The sequence below is a fragment of the Schistocerca serialis genome, chromosome 1 (assembly GCF_023864345.2).
Source record: "Schistocerca serialis cubense isolate TAMUIC-IGC-003099 chromosome 1, iqSchSeri2.2, whole genome shotgun sequence".
NCBI lineage: Eukaryota > Metazoa > Arthropoda > Insecta > Orthoptera > Acrididae > Schistocerca > Schistocerca serialis.
In genome coordinates, this window is record NC_064638.1 from 205,404,163 (window position 1) to 205,426,398 (window position 22,236).

Consider the following 22,236-nt stretch of genomic DNA (forward strand, 5'->3'; position numbering starts at 1 on the left):
GCGTTTCTTCCTGATTGTGCTCATGACTGGTTCTATTTTCTTATATACTATTTCATTTGATGCTATTCTCCAATGTCCATTTATTTTATACTGTTTATTTATACATGTCCTAATTATTCTTCTTTCTATTTTTAGTATTCTGTCAATTTCTGCTGTATTAGTTGTTTTGAAGATAGTTTCAGCTGCATACGTTATTTCTGGTTGTGTAACTGTTTTATAGTGTTTTAATTTTGCATCTATAGATAGGCTTTTTTTGTTGTATGTAGTTTTGGTAACGTAATTTGCATAGTTCAGTTTCTTTATTCTATTTTGCCATGATGGCTTCTCATTTAGATTGTATGTTATTATTTCGCCTAAATATTTAAATTTATCAACAATTTTGATTTCCTGTTCTCCTACTGTAATTTTGTTTGCAAGTGGTAGATCAGTTAGCATAATCTCCGTTTTTTCAAATGATATTCTAAGGCCTACTTTCTCTGCTATTTCTTGTAGTGATTTCACTTGTTGCCTGGCTTCTTGAACGGTGTTGGCTAGGAGAGCAAGATCATCAGCGAATCCCAAGCAGTTTAAGCTAATATCATCTTTTGCACTTCCAATTCTTATCCTCTTTGGATTGTCCTTGTACCATTCTCTCATTATGTATTCCAGTGCACAGTTGAAAAGTAATGGTGATAGGCAGTCACCTTGTCTTAAGCCTGTTTTTATGAGGAATGGTTCCGAAATTTCTCCTCTAAACTTCACTTTTGATTTGGTGTTGGTTAGAGTGAGTTGTATTATTTTAATAGTTTTGGATGGAGTCCTAGATTTCTTAAAATTTTTAATACTGAAGGTCTGTGGAGACAGTCATATGCCTTCTTAAAATCTACAAATGTTATTGCCAGAGATTTGTTCCGTTTCTTGTAGTATGCCATAATCAATTTTAAACTAATTGTCTGCTCTGCACAGCTTCTCCATGGTCTGAACTGCTACTACTAAATTGCATTTTGTTGATAATTTTCGTACCAATGATTCGCAATAAAGTTTTATATGTCTGTTAGTTTTATTCTGCAAAACGATGTCTCTATAAAGAAGCCTTCCAGAATAATATTCTCGATTATGTACAGCATCTGAGATGATAAAAAAATGTGCTTAGCCCTTCTAATATGAAGTCTTAGAACTGTGTTACTCTCCGAGCAGTAAGTTAAACTCATCAAATAACGTGTTTGTTCATGCTGCGAACTTTGGGACACTTCGTTAGGTACCTGCTTATGGAAGTAAACGGATTAATGTTTGTTATCTATCGATCGAGCAAGATCCCTCTAATTCGAGGGGAACGGGGCCCGATTCCCCGCTCGATCTTTTACATTTCTCTTCGTGTCGTATTTGATGAAAATATATTTCTGATCATTTGATCTACACTGCTTTCCCTCCGTAAAGATGGTTCATATAACTGAAACCGGCAATGAATAAATATACAACTGCACTAGTGATGAAGCAAATGTGCTATTTAAGGGGGTTTCGTTGGCAGTTGATTGTTGGAGTGCTGACACATTATCGGCGAATCCAGTAATGCTGGCAATTGATGTGTTATGCAGGGGGTCTTATCAGCCTGTATCGCATCAAAAACAGCCTGAAGATGGCGCACTGAAGCGTTGAAACTGGTAGCGACAAAATAAAATAAAATCATAAGGACGGCTGTAGGTGTTTTTATTTATTTGTCACAATTAATCAGTGCCTACAATTACTTATCATTCCAGAACTACAGTTAACTCCAAGAAGATGGAGTAACATTCGGTTCATGCCTAGGGGTTACATTAGCCGATATTTTCGTTAACACTGGAGAATATACGTTTTTAACAAGTTTATTGAAACAGCCATAACATCCTTTATTAATATAAATATGTCGACGATATTTTAATCATATTCGATGACGCAGTAGAATAGAGTAACGTCATGCAATCACAGTTCAACAGTTTAGCCTACATCAAGAAATTAATTTCACTATGGAAAGAGAAAAAAATAAGAGCATCAACATTTTGGATTCGAAAATTTAAAACAATAAATCTGAACACACATTTGATATTTTTCGTAAACCAATGATAACAACGTAATAATCCACAACCAATCATGCCACCCAAGAGCACACAAAATCGGATATTTTAATTCTATGATACACATAATGATCAACTTACCGCTTGACAAAGAAAAGAAAATTGGAAAAGAACTAGATGTTCTCCAAAATGTGGCTATAAAAACAGCTATCCTAAGAAATTAGTGGGCACGTTATTAAAAACGAAAACGAATCAAAAACACACCGATCCCATAGATAAAATTACTGTAATACGACATACAAACGAACAACAGAAAAACAAAGTACTCGTATTGCCGTATGTAGGTACTGTTTCCAGCAAAATTACCATATGTTTCCAAAATACAAAATTATGTACTAGATACAGGAGCACAATCAGTCTACAGCGATTATTGAGACATACACTACGAAAACCGGAGCCTTTTTCACAATCAGGCATCTATAGAATTAGCTGTGAAGGGTGCTCGATATTTTGTATTGGGCAAATAAGAACGAAAGTAAGCACGCGATTTAAAGTACACACCACAGTAAGCAACAACAGGCCAACCACCTTTGCTGCACACTTAGATAAATAGTACTGATAAATCACTACAAATATTAAATAAGTTACAGAATACTTAAATCATGGATGTGATGGAAGAAACAAATTTACATCCGTTAAAAGACCAATCAGACACAGTTTTAAATGAACAAAAAGACTTGCGAAATGGAAAACTCCTAGACAACGTTTTACCAGTTCTGCGAAGAAGCGATATAGAACCATAGAATGTATAAGATTTTCAGGGATTTCAGTACTTTTTCATTAGAGTACTGTGATAAACTTTACATATGAGATCTTTGTAACATTTCTTCAAAAATGACATGGTACAACCTACTAGAGAACAAATATTTCACATTATCCTAAGGAAATTACATAAGTCGTGTACACACCAGTGATGAATGGTAATTGAATGCGTGTAATTGAGAACAAAGATATATATAGCTTCATTAACAAATTTCTGTAAAATAACTATAGTCATCCTAGTACAATTAAGTTAAAAACATCGACCTTATATACGAGTATAAGTGCTTTGCAGCATCTGCTCGAAGTAACGCGCTTCTAAAATAGCGCGAAAAACGTAAAACGTCTTGTAATTTATTTTGTGACAGTTGTAAGCAGTCATAGAGGCAAGAACGTACATGACATGATATACCGTTAAAGAATCGTCCATACAGTAAGTTATGATAATGCTAGAATATTTTTAAATGTGGCTTGTTTTTATGTTAAGCTCATAAGTGTTACTAATACATCCAACGTGCAATGCTTCCCTATTAGATACTTATACTTTAAAATGGCCTAAGGCCGAAATTATCAACTAAAGAGATGGCCATCTGAAAGCATCTTGAACTAAAAAAAAGTATTTTAGTTGATACTAATGCCCTCTGTGATATTGTTCGAAACTAACAGGACCGTCAGTAACTACCAAGGTATTGCATCGGTTGCATTCGAGCGCTTGGATGCACCGGACCCCATGCAGTGAGTCGCGGCTTTAACATATTTTAACAGTTATAGTACACTTTAAGTCAATAAAAAAATTAGGCTCAAAAGAATTTGTACCCTGGTCTACTACCTTCAGAACATTTAGATTCCCCAATGCCCGGACGGTTTCTTGGACAATGTCACGACCGATACCTTTCGCAGCGTTACACAGTCTAAACTGCTCTTCCGGCTGTAATGAACTCGTTATCCAGAGATCTCTGAAGCTTAAAGTTCATTTTTTAATATTTGAATGCATGGTGTCTGTTCCATTCGAAAGAAGAGACGCCACGCAGATCCCGCAGCTGATCGAATCCCTGCCCGGCACACATTTTCGTTGCCGCTGATTCCGCTCAATATCATGCTACAGCTGACAGAAGTGATCCTCTTTCAGTTCACATTTTTTAATAATTTTCTTTAGGTTCTGTGCGATTCATGCGTGGTCCACGTTTTACGAGAAGTAATAAGCATAGCCAAACTTCCTTACTGACTGTGGCAGCGCGCACGCTGGCGGTATGCCGAAAGGCTGACCTTTCGCCAGTTTGCTCTACGCTTATGCGAACTACAGTACAGGTGAAACTTCCTGGCAGATTAAAACTGTGTGCCCGACCGAGACTCGAACTCGGGACCTTTGCCTTTCGCGGGCAGGTGCTCTACCATCTGAGCTACCGAAGCACGACTCACGCCCGGTACTCACAGCTTTACTTCTGCCAGTACCTCGTCTCCTACCTTCCAAACTTTACAGAAGCTCTCCTGCGAAGTTTGGAAGGTAGGAGACGAGGTACTGGCAGAAGTAAAGCTGTGAGTACCGGGCGTGAGTCGTGCTTCGGTAGCTCAGATGGTAGAGCACCTGCCCGCGAAAGGCAAAGGTCCCGAGTTCGAGTCTCGGTCGGGCACACAGTTTTAATCTGCCAGGAAGTTTCATATCAGCGTACACTCCGCTGCAGAGTGAAAATCTCATTCTGGATACAGTACAGGTATCCTCAACTATCTCAAATTCACGTGTTCCAAAAGTCCTGATTGTGGAGACGTAAAAAAGATGAATTTTGGTATTTATAGTAGCTATTAGATGCGGTTTGTATAAGTTCTATTCATAAAATAACTATTTCTCCTGTCAGTCACGATTTTTTTTTTCATTAATTTCATGCACGTCGAGGTCCACGCAATTATTCCCATTTTCAAGTGAGTTTTCTCTTGTATTATGGCATTCATGTGTGATGTTTCCGATGTGTAGTGCCACATTACTCCGTTGCCTTTACTGCACTGTCTGTTATAAACATGAGCACTGTTGTAATGGATTTTGGATCTTTTTACGTAATTAATGGCGAATTTAGAGAAAATTCGTACTTACGGTTTCCTAGTAGTCCACTTAGGCGGGAAAACATCCAGAAATTTACAACGCACACTACTCATTGAAAATAGCAAACGTACACTAAAAAATAGTTATAAAGACGTTTCACATATATTCAACAAACATACTGCTACAATCACTCATAGATAATATATACAATTCTTTCGCGCAGAGAATATTTCTTTGAAGTAATCTGAACCATTATTTGCTTATATATTATTTATAAAGTGTTTCTTCCTTATTTAAGGTTGAATAATATGTAAACTGTTATTGTTCGACTGATTATTGTTTATTTATAACTATTTTTTGGTTACTGGGCCATCTCCAGGAAACAACTGACTAGCGTCCGTAAGGAATACTAGTTCTTAGGTAACCAACCACTATTAACAAAGATACAATCCATTTGCTCAAAATGTTGCTCACCAAACTTGTTTTTAACGTTTGAAATTACACTTAACACAATAGACCATGTTAAACACATTGAATAATTAAACTACACAATATGACAGTATTTTACGTTATGTGGTTATAGTGCTAAAGTTCGTGAGGTCGTGGCATTGGTTTAGAGCTGTCTAACTGAGCTCTAGTCACTTATGCTGTGCAACAAAGCATGTTTTACATTGTAAATTACTAGTGCTCAGTCAATTCTCAGCCAATGTCACGACCTCACAAACTTAACCATTACAAGCTTATAACCTGTAACACTGTAATATTGTGTATTTTAAGTATTTATTCTTTTTAATATTGTCCGTTGCGTAAAATATAATTTACAGTGTTGAGAAACATGTTTGGTGCACAACATAAATGAAAAGTGCTTAATGTGACAGTTTCTCAGCCAGTGTCTACATCTACATCTACATCTACATTTACGTGATTACTCTGCTATTCACAATAAAGTACCTGACAGAGGGTTTAATGAACCACCTTCTAGCTGTCTCTTTTCCGTTCCCTTCTCAACGGCACGCGGGAAAAACGAGCACTTAAATTATCTGGGCGAGCCCTTATTTCTCTTATTTTATCGTGATGATCATTTCTCCCTACGTAGATGGGTGTCAACAGAATGTTTTCGCAATCGGAGGAGAAAACTGGTGACCTCACATGGTGTAGCATTCTAACTATTTAACATATAATACTGTAATGTTTGTAGTTTAATTATTTAATGTGTTTAATGTTGTCCATTGCGCAAAATGTCATTTACTATTTTAAAAACAAGTTTGGTGTACAACATTCTGAGTAAAAGGATTGTATCTTTGTTTATAATGCTCATTACGTAGGAACTAGAGTTCCTTGTCAGTTGTTTCCTGAAGATGGCCCAATAAGCCGAAAACGAAATAAACAAAAATGTGTAGAAAGAAACAGTTTCCTCGTTATTCAACCATAAATACGGTATTGTTTCACCAAGAAGTGACGGAACAATCGATAAATAAGTATTTATTTCTGTGCTGAGTACATTAGATTCTACACACAGACAGACATTCACACACACACGCACCATACCAAAATGTCAAATTACTGGACTTTCTAAATAAGGTCATTATAATATGTTAGTGTTGCTGCCCTCTTACTTAAAAATGAGACTTGAATTTATTGGAAAATTAATTGTTTTCCTCACATGCAGAGCGCTAAAGATCAGTGAAGTTCTTGCAGTTTGTCTCGGGTGAACCATCCCAATAAGGGACCTAAAAAATTCACGGAAAATTCAAGTTACCAGTGTAAGAATCACAACTGAGGCACAAGATTTAGCATTTACCTTCTTTAAATAATGTTCCGGCGCTACCAGCGCCGCTAGACAGAAAACTGAACGCAAAATGTAAAAATCAGAATAAATTTTTGTCTCAGCTCCACGAAGTTATTTTAAAAAACTGCAAATTGCGCAGAATTATTGAAAATAAAGCGGGATATTTTCATTTCATTTCACTTGATAAAATAAACCACTGATCATGGAACTAAAAACATAATGTATTCTTCCTATAATATTACAAGACTGCGCCTCGTAAAAATAGCTTTTTCTGCCAGTCTTCAAAAATATCAGTAATAACTGCAATGAATATAACGCAGTGGCTATTACAATCCCACCCATATTTTCTTGCCTCTTTTTTCTCCAAACAACCGCCAATTCGTCGATGCAATGTTTCAGACCACGTGCCTCTGTACCGCATTCACATCCCCAGAGCGTGAATCTCGGTGGGATTTCGGACGTTATTAGCATTTGACATAAAACATTTTCCGAGACTTTTAATAAAAGCTATTTTTTCCAACTTGTAGCTCTTCTCCCGTCTTTCACCGACAGTTTGATTTTCATTATCCTCGATTTACAAATGAAACTAATATTTTAGAAGGAAATAATTCATCGTATGTAACTGGACGGTTGAAGTATGTAGTGTAGCGCAACTTTACGCTGGCACAGGAAAGGTTCAGTTAATGAAAGGACAAGGCCACAATTCTCAAACATGATTGACGTAATAACAATATAACTTTCTGAGCAAGTTTCATTCCTTGGTACTTAATAAAAAATGTACGTACAGAATCATTGCGCTTCGAGACTTGATCTTAAGCAAGGGTAGACAAACATCAGCTCATTTAGCATTCAACTTTTAGGCAAACTATTAAAATAAAAAATACTAATATATATTTTACCAAGCAGTATTATTTAAACAACAACTACCAAAGCAATCAGAATCCAATAAGTCTGGTACTTCAACTAGAAAAATAACTAGGCCAGAATATAACCTTTGATCTTACTCTAAGCCAGCATCTACCAATGAGCTCACGATTAAAAACTATAAAAAAATAACAACAAAAATCACACAGAGCATAAAATTATAAGACAAAGTTTCTCATAAAAACATTACTCTAATTAAATATAGTACCTCTTAAACAAATTCAAGCTGACAAGTGAATGACTTTACAGTTAATTTCTGCAATAGTTCAACACAGGATCATTAAACAACATTCAAAAATCTCGTGGTTTCAAAATTAATCCACCACTCACGCAACTACAAATGCATCAAGAGAGAATGGTTGTAATTGTGGGCGTATACTTAAAGCAGGATTACACAGCTTTCCTTTCATTACGCATGGACTGCCGCTCTTGGTACGTGCCCTTTTACTCTCCAACAATAAACAGGCCCAACTCGCCCGTCTCCTCAGGTAAATAGTTGTACACACGGGAGAGAACACAAAGTAACAAGACAAACTTATAAAACACACAAACAGATGGCGTTAATTCAACAAGCCTCAAAAACCTGTTTATACGTGCTTCAGGGAATACAGGCCAGACAATAATGACAATTTAAACTACGGCCTGGAAAACTTCAAGCAGCCAATTGGTCCAGTAAACAAAATAATAAAAAACTTAACCACACTTCATAACCATCAAAGCATTTCACTGCTAAGAAAATCGTTCAGGACTGGCAGTTGGCAATACCCATAGCACAGATTGAATAGCTGACGAGAATTTAGAATGAGGCAACAAGAGGCAGCAATACATTAAATCACGTTGTTACCACAGTTCATGGGCTCAAAAAAAAAAAAAAAAAAAAAAAAAAAAAAAAAAAAAAAAACAACTATTCATTGATCCAATGCCGTCGTGAGAAGAAACAAGGCTGTTCACTCAGACTTCCGTCAACCAATGAACGCCAGAATCACCAACGACGCCAGTACCAACAGTCTCAGTTGTAGGCGTTGCCAGCTTATAAGGCCGCACAGCGTACCTCCAAACACAGTGCATGCGCGACTCACGCCTCCTAGCGGCTCCATCTTCACTCTCTTCTGTCTTGCCTCCTCTCAGGCGCGTGCTATATAGGCAAACTTTACGCCAGACTGGATCGATAACCGCTGGGTCAATGTGCACACATCATCTATACTATTATTTCGTGCAGAGAATATTTCTCTAATGTAATCTAAATCAATATTTGCTTACGTATTTTTTACGATGGTAATTATTTATATGTACCAGTATTTTACGGCTGCAGAGTACATTAGAGCCTACATACTCAACACGCACATAATATCAGCAACAGTCACAAACATACGCAATACAACCAAACGTTAAAGCAATGCACTGACTAAATAAAGATTTAAAAAAAGAGAATTAAAAAAGGACCAGTTAGAAGAACTAGAGGTACATTCACAAAATAAAAGCATGGAGATAGAGTATCCAATTAAAAGTTTGAATGTGTCTTCAGACGCTTCGATAGTATCCTTAAAAGCAAAGAAATAAGTACCTGGTAAATAACATATAATGATTCAAATTACGCACAGACATATGTTACTACATCTACATCTTGAACCCCGGCGTTTGGTGAAGTAAGATGGAGGCGACAGCAAGTTTGTACGTAGTACCACCAAGATTTTCTGAAACCAAACGACGATGTAAACTTTACGAGATTGTCTAATAAAGTTCTGCAGTTGTGTACTAGTGGAATCATACATTTTAGAATCGTGTAATGAGAAGAAAATCAAGTTGCACACACGTGCGTTTAAAGCAGACGGTAGTTTTCATAATAACAGTCAAATGGATGAAGACACTTCTTCTTAACGACAAATAGCACGTTCTACTTATAGGATCACTTTCATAAGGAACATACTATTCGAAGAAAAGCCAAAGTTGATCAAAACTGGTTAAAACATATCATCAAGCTACGTCTGTTAATAGTAAGTTTATGTAACCCCCTGAAATGTACATAAACTATTTATTCATTGCCAGTATTTCAGATAAGACAAACTGTAATGTAACTATTTAGGATTATATAGAGCACAAAAGCAAAAATACATAAAATGTTTCTAGTTATTCTTGCATTGTGACCTGTCCCTTTCCTTGTACCTTTCCTGCTGTACGAGAAATTACGACCAAACACGACGCATGTAATAACCGTTTTGTCAAAACTCGGAAGATAACGTAGTTATATCAGTTTATCTCCATTTCTTACGATTGTTTTATCAGTAAATAAACATATTTTTACACGTCCTTTGCGCTCGTTGCCACGTTTCTGTACTAAAATTTTATGTTCAGTAATTCCGACGATACTGTATGCGAGATTGCCAGTCATTTAACGTATATCTGTGAAATTACGCAAGAGAAATATTCTCTGGACGAAAGATTAGTATACATAGCGTATGAACGTTCACAGCATTATCTCTGATGAATGTATATAAAAATCTCCGTGATTGTTTGTTATTGTACATTTGCTGTTTTTAACGTGTTGTGCACTGCTATTTGTGTGAATGATGTTTAATACGTGTGCTTTTCTGCACAAATAGACAGCTAGGAAAATGTAACTCAATTTCGTTTCAAATTCTCCATGTTAAGTCCCCAGTAACACATTTAATATTTGTTCTCTGTCCACTTCATTTAACAATAAACATCAGTTTCATCATCATCGTCTACATCAAGGATTGGACCTGTTGGCTCATTCCGTCTCCTTCTCCCGCGCCCGGGTTCTCGGGTTCGATTCCCGGCGGGGTCAGGGATTTTCCCTGCCTCGTGATGACTGGGTGTCGTGTGATGTCCTTAGGTTAGTTAGGTTTAAGTAGTTCTAGGGGACTGATGACCATAGATGTTAAGTCCCATAGTGCTCAGAGCCATTTGAACCGTCTCCTTCAAAACTGGTCAAGCCATTTCTTCATTGGTCTTCCTAAAGGCCTTTCACCTCTTGATTTCTGTTGTTTCTTGGCATTGGTGATTTTTACATCTGGCATACGATGTATATGTTCTTTCCATCTTGACTAATAGTGTTTCATTATATCAACTACATTTGAGTTCGAGCGTCATCATTTCCCTTTTCATCCATCACAGTAAGTCCAGTCATACATCTTAGAAAATTCATTTCACATGTTTCTATTCTCCTTTCAGCCCTCTTCTTAAGAGTCAAGTTTTCGCAACCATACAGCAGTGCTGGTAAAGACATAGCCTTATAGAATTTTAGTAGGGTATCTCTGTGTACGTTCTCTCCCATGTTCTGCTGAAGTTCCACAGAAATAGTTAAATACTTCTAACTTATTTTGTATTTCATTGTTTGTCCAGTATGTAATACCCCACCCTAAATATTTAAATAACTTGCGAAAATACATGTTTAATTCTGGAAGTACGCATAAAACATCACCCGAAATTGTGCTAAACGTATTCTCTGAAAATTTTTTCTGGCAGTTAGTTCACGAGCCCTCGCCAATAACAAACGGTTGTGAAAACACACTTGACCTCTTAGCAACAAATAATCCTTAGCTAATAACGAGTGTCAAAACGGGTACAGGGATTAGTGAACACAGGGTAGTCGTAACCCCAATATCCTCCAAAAACAAACGCAAAATATACCTAGTCAAAATAGCAGATAAAAATTCACTTGACGCCTTCCTGAGAGATAATCTCCACTCTTCCAATTTAACAATATAAGTGTCGACCAGATGTGGCTTGAATTCAAAGCAGTAGCATCGAGACCAATTGATATATTTATACGAAATAAATTAACAAACGACGGAGCTGATTCTCCTTGGAACACAAAACGTGCTAGAACACTGTTTCAGAAACCACGAAAAAAGGATGCCAAATTTAAACTAACGCAAAATCTCAAAGACATTAAGACACGGTTTTAATAATCTGCGATTTTTCAATCCCCAGCAACGCGGATGCTATTAGTCTAGAGAAAGAAATATATAGAAGTTCTCTCGTAAGAAATTTAATGCAGTTTTATTTTTTTGAAACGTGTGTATTTTCCTAAGGGACCAAACTGCTTAGGTCATTGGTCCCTAGACTTACACACTACTTAAACTAACTTGGACTTACTTATGATAAGAGCAACACACACACCCATGCGCGACGGAGGACTCGAACCTCCGGCGGGAGGGGCCGCGCAATCCGTGACGTGGCGCCTCAAACCACGCGGCCACTCTGCTTGGCTTTATTTTGTACTGGCAAACATTTTCACTAGAAGCCGTAGTTATCCACACATTCAAGATAAAAATAAAGCAGAGGTCTTTAAACGCCCCTTCTCGCTCACCCGTCACCCCCACGCTCACACCCCGCCTGTCAGAATAAAAATTGTATTGATACTCCCATTTACCACTGTACAAAAATTTGCGACTACCCCAGTCTACCTTTGGTCTTCGTTGATTGAATATGGAAATGAGCGTATGGCGTCAGTGGCCGGGAGTTCCCAGGCGGGACGTTCGGCCGCCAAGTGGAAGTCTTACTGAATGCGGTGCCACATCGGGCGACTTGCGCGTTGACAATGGGGATGAAATGATGATGAGGACAGCACAACGCCCAGTCTCTGAGGGGAGAAAATCTCCCACCCCATCCGGGAATCGAACCCGGGACCCCGTGCGTGGCAATATAAAGCGCTGACCATTCAGCTATTGGGGCGGACGTTGACTGGACAAATGCAGCGCCTCTCACATCGAAAAATATCATGCATATATGCCGTAATACACGAAAAAACACCCTTGAAAATGGAATCATTTCCCCAAACGTGCTATACAGGAAAGAAATGAACAAAAAATAGTGAGTAGCAGCAGCAAAAGTTATCTTATGAACAAACACACAGAAAATTACTCAGCCGCTTTGACACTGTTACGGTAGGAAGGTAATAAAATTTTTCCCGCTACTAGACTAAAAATCGGCAACGTACAGCTTATTTCAGGTTATCAAAGATGATATTAACTAACTATTAAAAATAATAATGAAAGGAAAATGGCTACCATTTCATATCGTCTTCGTCAAGAAATACAAGAAAAATATTTATTAATTCATTCATTATGTTGCTAGTGAATAATACAACAACTGATTACAATGAGTCTTTTTGCTCTGTACTATAGCTTAATGATCATGGGAGATTCATTTTTTGAATATTACGTAAAATCTTTAAAGAGAAGGAGACTAAGGTGGAGTGTAGAAACAAAACTTCAATGTGATGATAGTGACTAGAAGTATGCGAATTGTAGCTAATTTTTCAAAGATATTGACTTAAATAAGTTCTGTGCTTAGATACGTATATTACATTGAGTGAAATAATATTTGCAGTCAACCACTATAATTTTCTCATAATTACGAGTAATTACATTGTTGGAATCTAAATACGTTTACTTCATTGGCAACATTTAATAACGTAACGAACAAGAACACACAACAGCCCGAGAAAACATCGAAAGACAGAGCCAAGCAATAGTTATATAAAACAAAGAATAAACATGTGTCAGAGGTCATGTTGTGGACCATAAGTATTTTGCGGCTTACACATGTCACTTACCGACGTAAGTGCTTCTGTTGACGCGGACGTGACGTCCACATCTTGTGAAACAGGTTTTGTCAAGGCTGTCGTTGAGTCATTAGGGTTGATGTCCGATGGCCGTTGCAGTGGAGTGGCGGGCGGATCTGTCATGTACGTGGTACGTCAATCAGGTGATTCGTTAGTACCATCGTAGAAAGTGAGGAAATCGGGTTTAAGGAGGTCAATGAGATTATATTTGTTGGAGTACCCATAACATTAATTTACACAATTTTTCATCGCTGCTGATGACCGGATACGGGCCATCATACGGTGGCTGCAGATGCTTCTACACAGCTTCATATTGAATGAACGCTTGGTCTATTTCCAAAGGTCAGTATCGATAAAACGACGGCTATTTTGTTGACTTCTCGGCGCAACAGGACGTACCTGACGGACTGAGAGCGCAGATGGTGGTCAATGCCTGGTGTTTCGATAAGATTATTCGATATGATGCCGAGGAGCTCACCAGTCAATCGAAACGGTTGACCGTAGACGAGAATTGCCGCTGTAGCTTTTAGATCTTCCTTGATGGACGAGCGGACGCACAGGAGGAGATTTGGCTGCGTTTCCGACGTACAAAAAGACGAGTGCTTTAAATAGATAAGGTTCAAATTGCCTGCCTCGGTCGACGGTAATACGAGGGCCTACTCCATAACGATCCATCCATCAGCAAAAGGATGTGGTTGAAATCTTTTCGCCCGTGATGTCTGACGTGTTCGCTACCTGGTGGACACAAGTAAACAGCCCAGGTATAGGGAACAAACAAAAGTTTCTTGAACACAGTTCCCACAAAATATTTTCCAGAGTGAAACAAAAGAAAGGGTGGTTGTTCAATAAGTAAAACAAAACAAATTATGGTTCGTAACGGAGGCACTTAGGCTTCCAGAATCACAAAGTAAATAAGTTCCGCGACATTTGAAAGAGTTATACAGTATTCAGTGAACACAACCCTAAATTATTAAGAGCTTTACGTCAGAAACGGTGAATTAATTTCTGTATCACACACTCTTGAATGTAAGAGCTTTACGTCAGAAACGGTGATTTAAGTTTCTGTATCACACACTCTTTAATGATCAGAGAGTTGAAGTCCTAATAACTTCAAGTTAAAACGGGGAAATAAGGTCTCCCTTTAGGTTTAAGGCCACAGTCAAAATCCAACATTCAGTCAATAAGAGTAAACACTCAACAACCTTTGTGGTGTACTTCGCTGAAGAAGTATTGAGAGCCAACAGTACTGAAATGTCTAAGTTCGAGAAGAATAGAAACTTCCAGTCTGAACTATCTTGTTGGCTAGAAGAACAACAGTCTAACTGTACCATGACTCAACGAACACGCTGCTGACCACTTAAGGGTCCCAGCTGAGGAGACGGCGATAGCCCAGCCCTTGATGCGGAGTAGTGGAGCTCTTATGGGTGCTGGCTGCAACAGAATCGCTCCCCAGAGCTCGTGTCCTGACCTAAATAGCCGCCTCGTTGATAGATATTTACAAGCTATTTTCAGCACGTACATGTTGGATGCATGAAGAGGAGCTGTTTGTCAACTCCCAGTACCATCACGGTATACGCTGCCTGAAGACGTGACTGGAGTGCTGTTGCCACCCTCTGTGTGGTCTGCCCACAGAAAAAAATGGGTCTGAGCACTACGGGACTTAACTTCTGAGGTCATCAGTAGCCTAGAACTTAGAACTAGTTAAACGTAACTAACCTAAGGACATCACATACATCCACGCCCGAGGCAGGATTCGAACCTGCGACCGTAGCGGTCTGCCCACAGAGTTCCGGGATTGTGGAGTTCCATGTCATCTGCGCTGTAGGGGCTGAATTCGTTGCAAATGGCATGACGAATAAGTTGTGCGTTGTGCCGACGGTGCGTGATGTCTAGGGTGCCACGGCAATATCAACCATGGGAAACACGTTAAGTCAACGAGGGAAGTGGTCAATGGCAGTTAGGCAGTAAGTGTGCCCTTCAGAGGGTTGTAAAGGTCTGACTGTGTCTAAGTGTACGTAGCCGAATCGTTGGTTTGATGGGATAAATTTACCGTACGTTGCCCTATGACGAATGATCTTATTTCGTTGATGGACTACATACTGGTACGCAAATTACTTACAGTCTTTGTCTATATCTGGCCACACAAAATCTCGCTTAACCAGGCTTGTCATAACACAGACCCTAGGATGAGACAAATCATGCAACGACGCGATTTCCTGATGTCGGAAATTGGCTGTCACGAACAGGTATGGCTTCTAGCAGCTCTTTCTTGAGGTGGACTATGCGAGTCATGAATTGCCTTGTAAAGTCCATTTGAAGTTGCTTGTCTACACCCTAACTTCATGGTGGCCTAATATAAAAGACGAAACCGGTCGTTTGAACTTAAGTTCCAAACTAATATTACTTAGTAAAATGACAAGCAGTCTGCTCTAAAGATAGGGTACACCGTATTCGCCACGATGAATTGCCACTAAAACTTGTGACGGAGGCTTAAGTTTAGTGACAATGGCACACGACCATACGTCTGGGTTGTAGAACCGTTGGGGTCAGAGAGGCGACAGTCATCACTGTTGCAATAATGCAGACGGGAAGATGGGTACTTTGATACGTCGGCTCCTGCGTCCAATAGGAATTACCTTATTGTGTATTTATACGCGAGAAACAGTCGACGGCTACCGTTCAGAGACCCAGTCGCCGTCATTACTGACTCCCGGGTATGTTCCCTATATCACACGGGGGACTTTATTTCCGCTCATCAAAGGCAAACCTCCTGTGATACGAACAAACATTTGCTGCCGAAAGCGATCCGTTGCGTTTCCTCAGTGAGCGGTGGCGCTGTGAGCGGCGACTGGAACGCTGTGTTTGCAGAGCAGCGACTTGGAGTAAGTTCAGCGGTTTGTGTTTGCAATGATGCGAGGGTATTGTCTGACTGTGGGCAAGTAGCTGCTGCACTTGTGGACGGTTACATATCTGCGATATGGTCTGCAGTTTGTGCTAGTGCGTCAAGATCGCCGGCGCATGCTGTTAGTACCTTCTGCGCATCTGGTGGTAGGCGCGGCACCCACATGTTGCGTAGAATGTCTTTGTTGAAGGCGTTATTTGCGAGAGCCTGCAGACGGCGCGGTAACTGCGAAGAGGGGTGGTCACCTAACTCCTCAGTACGAAATAACTTTTCTAGACGCTTTCCTTCTGGCTCTGTCAGGCGTGTGATTAAGACCTTTGTAAAGGTTGAGTACCGATCGGCGCTGTACTTCCGTAGCCATTTATTCATTAAACGCTGCGGCAACGTAACTGTACTTAGTTTCATTGGCAGTTAGGTAAGCTAGCACAAACTGGCTCTCAAATTGTGTAAATACAAGATTACTGTCAAAATGGTGGTGGTTTGACCGTGACATGGTTAATTAGTGCATTTGTAGGCACGTGAACTTCAAATGGTTCAAATGGCTCTGACCACTATGGACTTAACTGCTGAGGTCATCAGTCCCCTAGAACTTATAACTACTTAAACCTAACCAACCTAAGGACATCACACACATACATGCCCGAGGCAGGATTCGAACCTGCGACCGCTGCGGTCGCGTGGTTCCAGACTGTAGCGCCTAGAACCGTTCGGCCACCCCGGTCGGCCGCACGTGAACTGCCGGTGGCGGGTCGTGAGTTGCAGAAATACAGTTCAGTGTGTGGAAAGTGCGCGACGTGGTTGGAGCGGTTGTTTCGTGTTCGAAGCGGCTCAACTGCAGTTACGGCTCAAATTACACAGCTACTCAAGGAAATAGGAAGCTAGGTATCTTTTCTGATGGACAAACTTGTGGTTGTGCATAGTTTTAATTTTGACTAGAGAACCAATTTCATTATTACAACATTGCAGAATCAAAGAAAAATGGCAATATAAAAATTTAATACGGACCTTTGTCCTCTTAAAGAAATTACAACTGGCTTAAACGTCTGCCCCTTTCCCATTTTTTCCTTTTTTTTACTGGTACGACACACACATTTATTTTTCACAGGCTGAATTACATTAAACACAATTAAGAATTTAATTAAACAATTAATTTGAATGAAGCCAAATTTGAACAGCCATAAAAATCACTAAAACTTCATGGGCACAAGAGAAAAATAAAAATTTAATAAAACTGAACCGGCAACATAATAGTACACAGTCCAAAAATTCTCATACTAAATCACAAGGTAGCCAAAGAAGGAGAACACGGAGTTGAAAAACCTCACCAAACAGAAATGATAGCAAGGGTTACAGCGTTTCCCAACAATAAGCAAATTATTAAAATTTACATTAAATAAGAATGACGGTTGTTATCTCAACCACTAGTATAATGTTTGTAACTTCCAGAAGCAATAAGGTTATAAATGGAATTACTCAGAATCTTTCTAAAATTGCAACTTAACTTTAAACAGCAGAATTCAAGGCCATAACGGCACTCGCAATAAATAACACTGCGGAAGACAGACAGCGCCAGCTTTCGCTGCCCAAAACTTGTGTACAAGATCGCATAAACTGGCGGAGGTGTAATCCGACTGGGCCCAACATAAGTAGCCCTGACAGGGATTTGTAAGCAGCACCGACCCCGCAGCACAAGTAGTCTTAACAAAATTCCCTGCAGCACAAATAAATTCCAATAGGTGCAAGCTCCAGTCACAGCCAAGATTATAATCAATAATAATTGCGCTCCCAAGAGATAATGCAAATTCTTAAGGAGCGATCCTGGAAAAAATGGTTCAAACTGCTCTGAGCACTATGGGACTTAACTTCTGAGGTCATCAGTCCCCTAGTACTTAGAACTACTTAAACCTAACTAACTTAAGGACATCACACACATCCATGCCCGAGGCAGGATTTAAGCCTACGACCGTAGCGGTCGCGCGGTTCCAGACTGTAGCGCCTAGAACCGCTCAGCCACAGTGGCCGGCGATCCTGGAAGATTAAGTCTTCTAAGAAGTTAGCAAAAATTTAAGACACCATTTACAGTAGGCTTAAGGAAATTACCATTAAATAATTATACCAGATGCTGCTGGACCAAGTGATTAAACCAACCCCGAACCAATTGTGTAGAATTCTACGGCTGCTGGACACGTACACAGTCCCGGCCAAGCTCAGACCGGACAGTGTGTCCTAAAATAGACTAAAATTTCCGTATAAATCACTTAAAATTACACACACTGTACATGTCCTGAAGCAGAATAAGCAGTACATAAGCCTCAGTGGATAAGCTACTGTGGATCGAAGTTCAGAACAATCCTTAACTGATCTCCGGCAGATACATGCCACCACAAGTCTCACACACGTTCACCGGTTAAAATCAGAATAAGGATCATGCGTAACTTCATGCTTCCAGTTACGCGATGACAAGACGTCCAGCATGAGACGACGGACCCGCCAACGTCTCGCACGCAAAGGTCCCGACTAATCAACACCGCACACCCGGCGCGCGGACCGGCGAGGGCGGCGAGGCCCAGGCACAGCGGATGGAGACGAGGGTTTCCTTTCAAAACAACGTTTCCTCGTCGAACGCCGACCGGAGAGAGACCCGGGCCACACGCCAAGCCGGAAAACTAAAGGAGGAACAGTCAGAGATACAAGGCCAGACGAGTGTCGATATCAGAGACGCAAGTGGAACATAACTAGCGCCCGTGATGACTGGGTGTTGTGTGATGTCCTTAGGTTAGTTAGGTTTAAGTAGTTCTAAGTTCTAGGGGACTGAGGACCACAGCAGTTAAGTCCCATAGTGCTCAGAGCCACTTGTACCGTAACTAGCGCCAGTCGCCACTGCTCAAAAATACTAAATATAGACAGGCTGCGGACATGTATTTACAAATTACACTACTGGCCATTAAAATTGCTACACCACGAAGAAATGCAGATGATAAACGGGTATTCATTGCACAAATATATTATACTACAACTGACATCTGATTACGCAATTTGGGTGCATCGATCGTGAGAAATCACTATCCAGAACAACCACCTCTGGCCGTAATAACGGCCTTGATACGCCTGGGCATTGAGTCAAACAGAGCTTGTATGGCGTGTACAGGTACAGCTGCCCATGCAGCTTCAATACGATACCACAGTTCATCAAGAGTAGTGACTGGTGTATTGTAACGAGCCAGTTCCTCGGCCACCATTGACCAGACGTTTTCAATTGGTGAGACATCTGGAGAATGTGCTGGCCAGGGAAGCAGTCGAACATTTTATGTATCCAGAAATGCCCGTACAGTACCTGCAACATGCGGTCGTGCATTATCCTGCTGAAATGTAGAGTTTCGCAGGGATTGAATGAAGGGTAGAGCCAAGGGGTCGTAATATATCTGAAATGTAACGTCCACTGTTAAAAGTGCCGTCAATCCGAACAAGAGGTGACCGAGACGTGTAACCAATGGCACCCCATACCATCACGCCGGGTGATACGTCAGTATGGCGACGACGAATACATGCTTCCAATGTGCGTTCACCGCTACGTCGAAAAACAGGGATACGACAATCATGATGCTGTAAACAGAACCTGGATTCATCCGAAAAAATGACGTTTTGCCATTCGTGCACCCAGGTTCGTCGTTGAGTACACCATCGCAGGCGCTCTTGTCTGTGATGCAGCGTCAACGGTAACCGCAGCCATGGTCTCCGAGCTGATAGTCCATGCTGCTACAAACGACGTTGAACTGTTCCTGCAGATGGTTGTTGTCTTGCAAACGTCCCCATCTGTTGACTCAGGGATCGAGACGTGGCTGCACGATCCGTTACAGTCATGCGGATAAGATGCCTGTCATCTCGACTGCTAGTGATACGAGGCCGTTGTGATCCAGGACGGCGTTCTGTATTACCCTCCTGAACCCACCGATTCCATATTCTGCTAACAGTCATTGAATCTCGACCAACGCGAGCAGCAGTGTCGCGATACGATAATCCGCAGTCGCGATAGTCTACAATCCGACCTTTATCAGAGTTGGAAACGTGATGGTACGCATTTCTCCTCCTTACACACCGAGCGAGGTGGCGCAGTGGTTAGACACTGGACTCGCATTCGGAAGGACGACGGTTCAATCCCGCGTCCGGCAATCCTCATTTAGGTTTTCCGTGACTTCCCTAAATCACTCCAGGCAAATGCCGGGATGGTTTCTCTGAAAGGGCACGGCCGACTTCCTTCCCCATCCTTCCCTAATCCGATGAGACCGATGACCACGCTGTCTGGTCTTCCCTAAACCAACCAACCAACCAACCAACCAACCTCCTTACACGCAGCATCACAACAACGTTTCACCAGGCAACGCCGGTCAACTGCTGTTTGTGTGTGAGAAATCGGTTGCAAACTTTCCTCATGTCAGCACGTTGTAGGTGTCGCCACCGACGCCAACCTTGTGTGAATGCTCTGAAAAGCTAATCATTTGCATATCACAGCATCTCCTTCCTGTTTGTTAAATTTCGCGTCTGTAGCACGTCATCTTCGTGGTGTAGTAATTTTAATGGCCAATAGTGTATATTCCTTCCACTGTCTCTGCGTCACACTGTAAGCATTATCGATTCGTTGTAGGCCACCTTGTTTAATGAATGCAACGATTCCAATGACTACGTCCTTGCCGCGGTAGTAACACCGGTTCCCATCACACCACGAAAGTAAGCTCTGTCTGGCCCGTCTGGAACATGGATGGGTCACCGTCTGGGTCAGCCGAGCGGTGACGGAAGCGCAGTGCACTCGGCCTGTGTGAGGCCAATTGAGGAGCTGCTGGTCAGTAGTGGCTCCGTCACAACTGACAATGGCTGGGAGAGCGGTGTGCTGACCACGTGCTCCTCCATATCCGCACGAGCGGTGGCTATCGGCTGAGGATAACACGGCGGTCGGTTGGTACTACTGAACCTTACGAGGGCTGTTGGGTGGTTATAATCTCACTATTGAGCGCCCGTAAGCCCCAAACACACACACACACACACACACACACACACACACACACACACACACACGGCACACGAATACGCACAAGGCCTATTGGGAGGAAGAATAGTTTCAACAAATTATGGAAAAATAATTCAAAAACCAAAACACCTGCAATTACAACGCAAAATTTGTGCCACGACTTGGATGTAACCTGAATTTTTTACTCTTCGCGGGCAACCGCTTTGTGATTAGGCTCTCCACTCGATTCAAATTCTGAATGTCATTACATTTTTCCTCCACATATTGTACACTTGCAACGCTGAATTCTTGCTCAGCTGACACTGGGGGAGGAATTGATGACAAATTTTTTGTCTTGTATGAGCAAATTACGACTTGTTTTAGTACGAATAGAACCTCATAACATCACTTTAACTGTTTAACACTCTGCTAACTAAGGGACCGTCCGAACTTCCCCTCATCAATTTTAAATCATATTGACAGAGTGTGTAGGACATGACTAGGGCTTCTACATATGTAAAAAGGAAGACCCAACTCTATCCCGTTTCCGACAAAATCGAATTTAAAAATTTCGTGCGTGAGCATGTACTTTGTAAGGTCGCTAGTACTCAACTATTCCGCAGCCGAGTGAGTAAATCCTTAGTTTGACACGCGCCAGGTCTCTGGATCGGATCTCGCTGCCAGTACTTGTTTTCATTCCGACGGAATTCTAATAACAGATTTTTTATGATTGTACAAATTACCAATATTTAACTATTCATTTACTATCTTCCTAATATTTATTCTAAAAAAAAGGGAGAAAAGTTTTTTCCTTCATGAGATCGTAAATTAAAAAATGCATACACTAGGACCTTTAAGGAGATCAGTATAGTCAGTTTATTTATATTGTTGTACCTACATTTGTTGCAGGTGTAACATGTAACCCGTGGAGCACTGCACGAATCACGATGATGATCGTAGAAACATGGAATACGATAATTATTTACGATATATAGCACGTCTAGTGAAAGCCGAGTTATTGCAACTGCATGGTTTTTTCATTGTGTCTAGAATGTAGACTGGTTTTCCGCAAGAATTGAATAATTCCCCCTCGAAAATATATTAATAACTTAGCATTTTTTCGACATTTTGATGATACCAATTAT

General features: G+C 40.6%; 1 protein-coding gene across 2 annotated transcripts in view; it reads left to right on the forward strand.

The window, feature by feature from the left end:
* LOC126465694 (carboxypeptidase M) overlaps window positions 1–22,236 on the forward strand; it is a 500,418-nt gene that overhangs the window by 179,186 nt on the left and 298,996 nt on the right. The gene's annotated exons all lie outside the window — the stretch shown is intronic.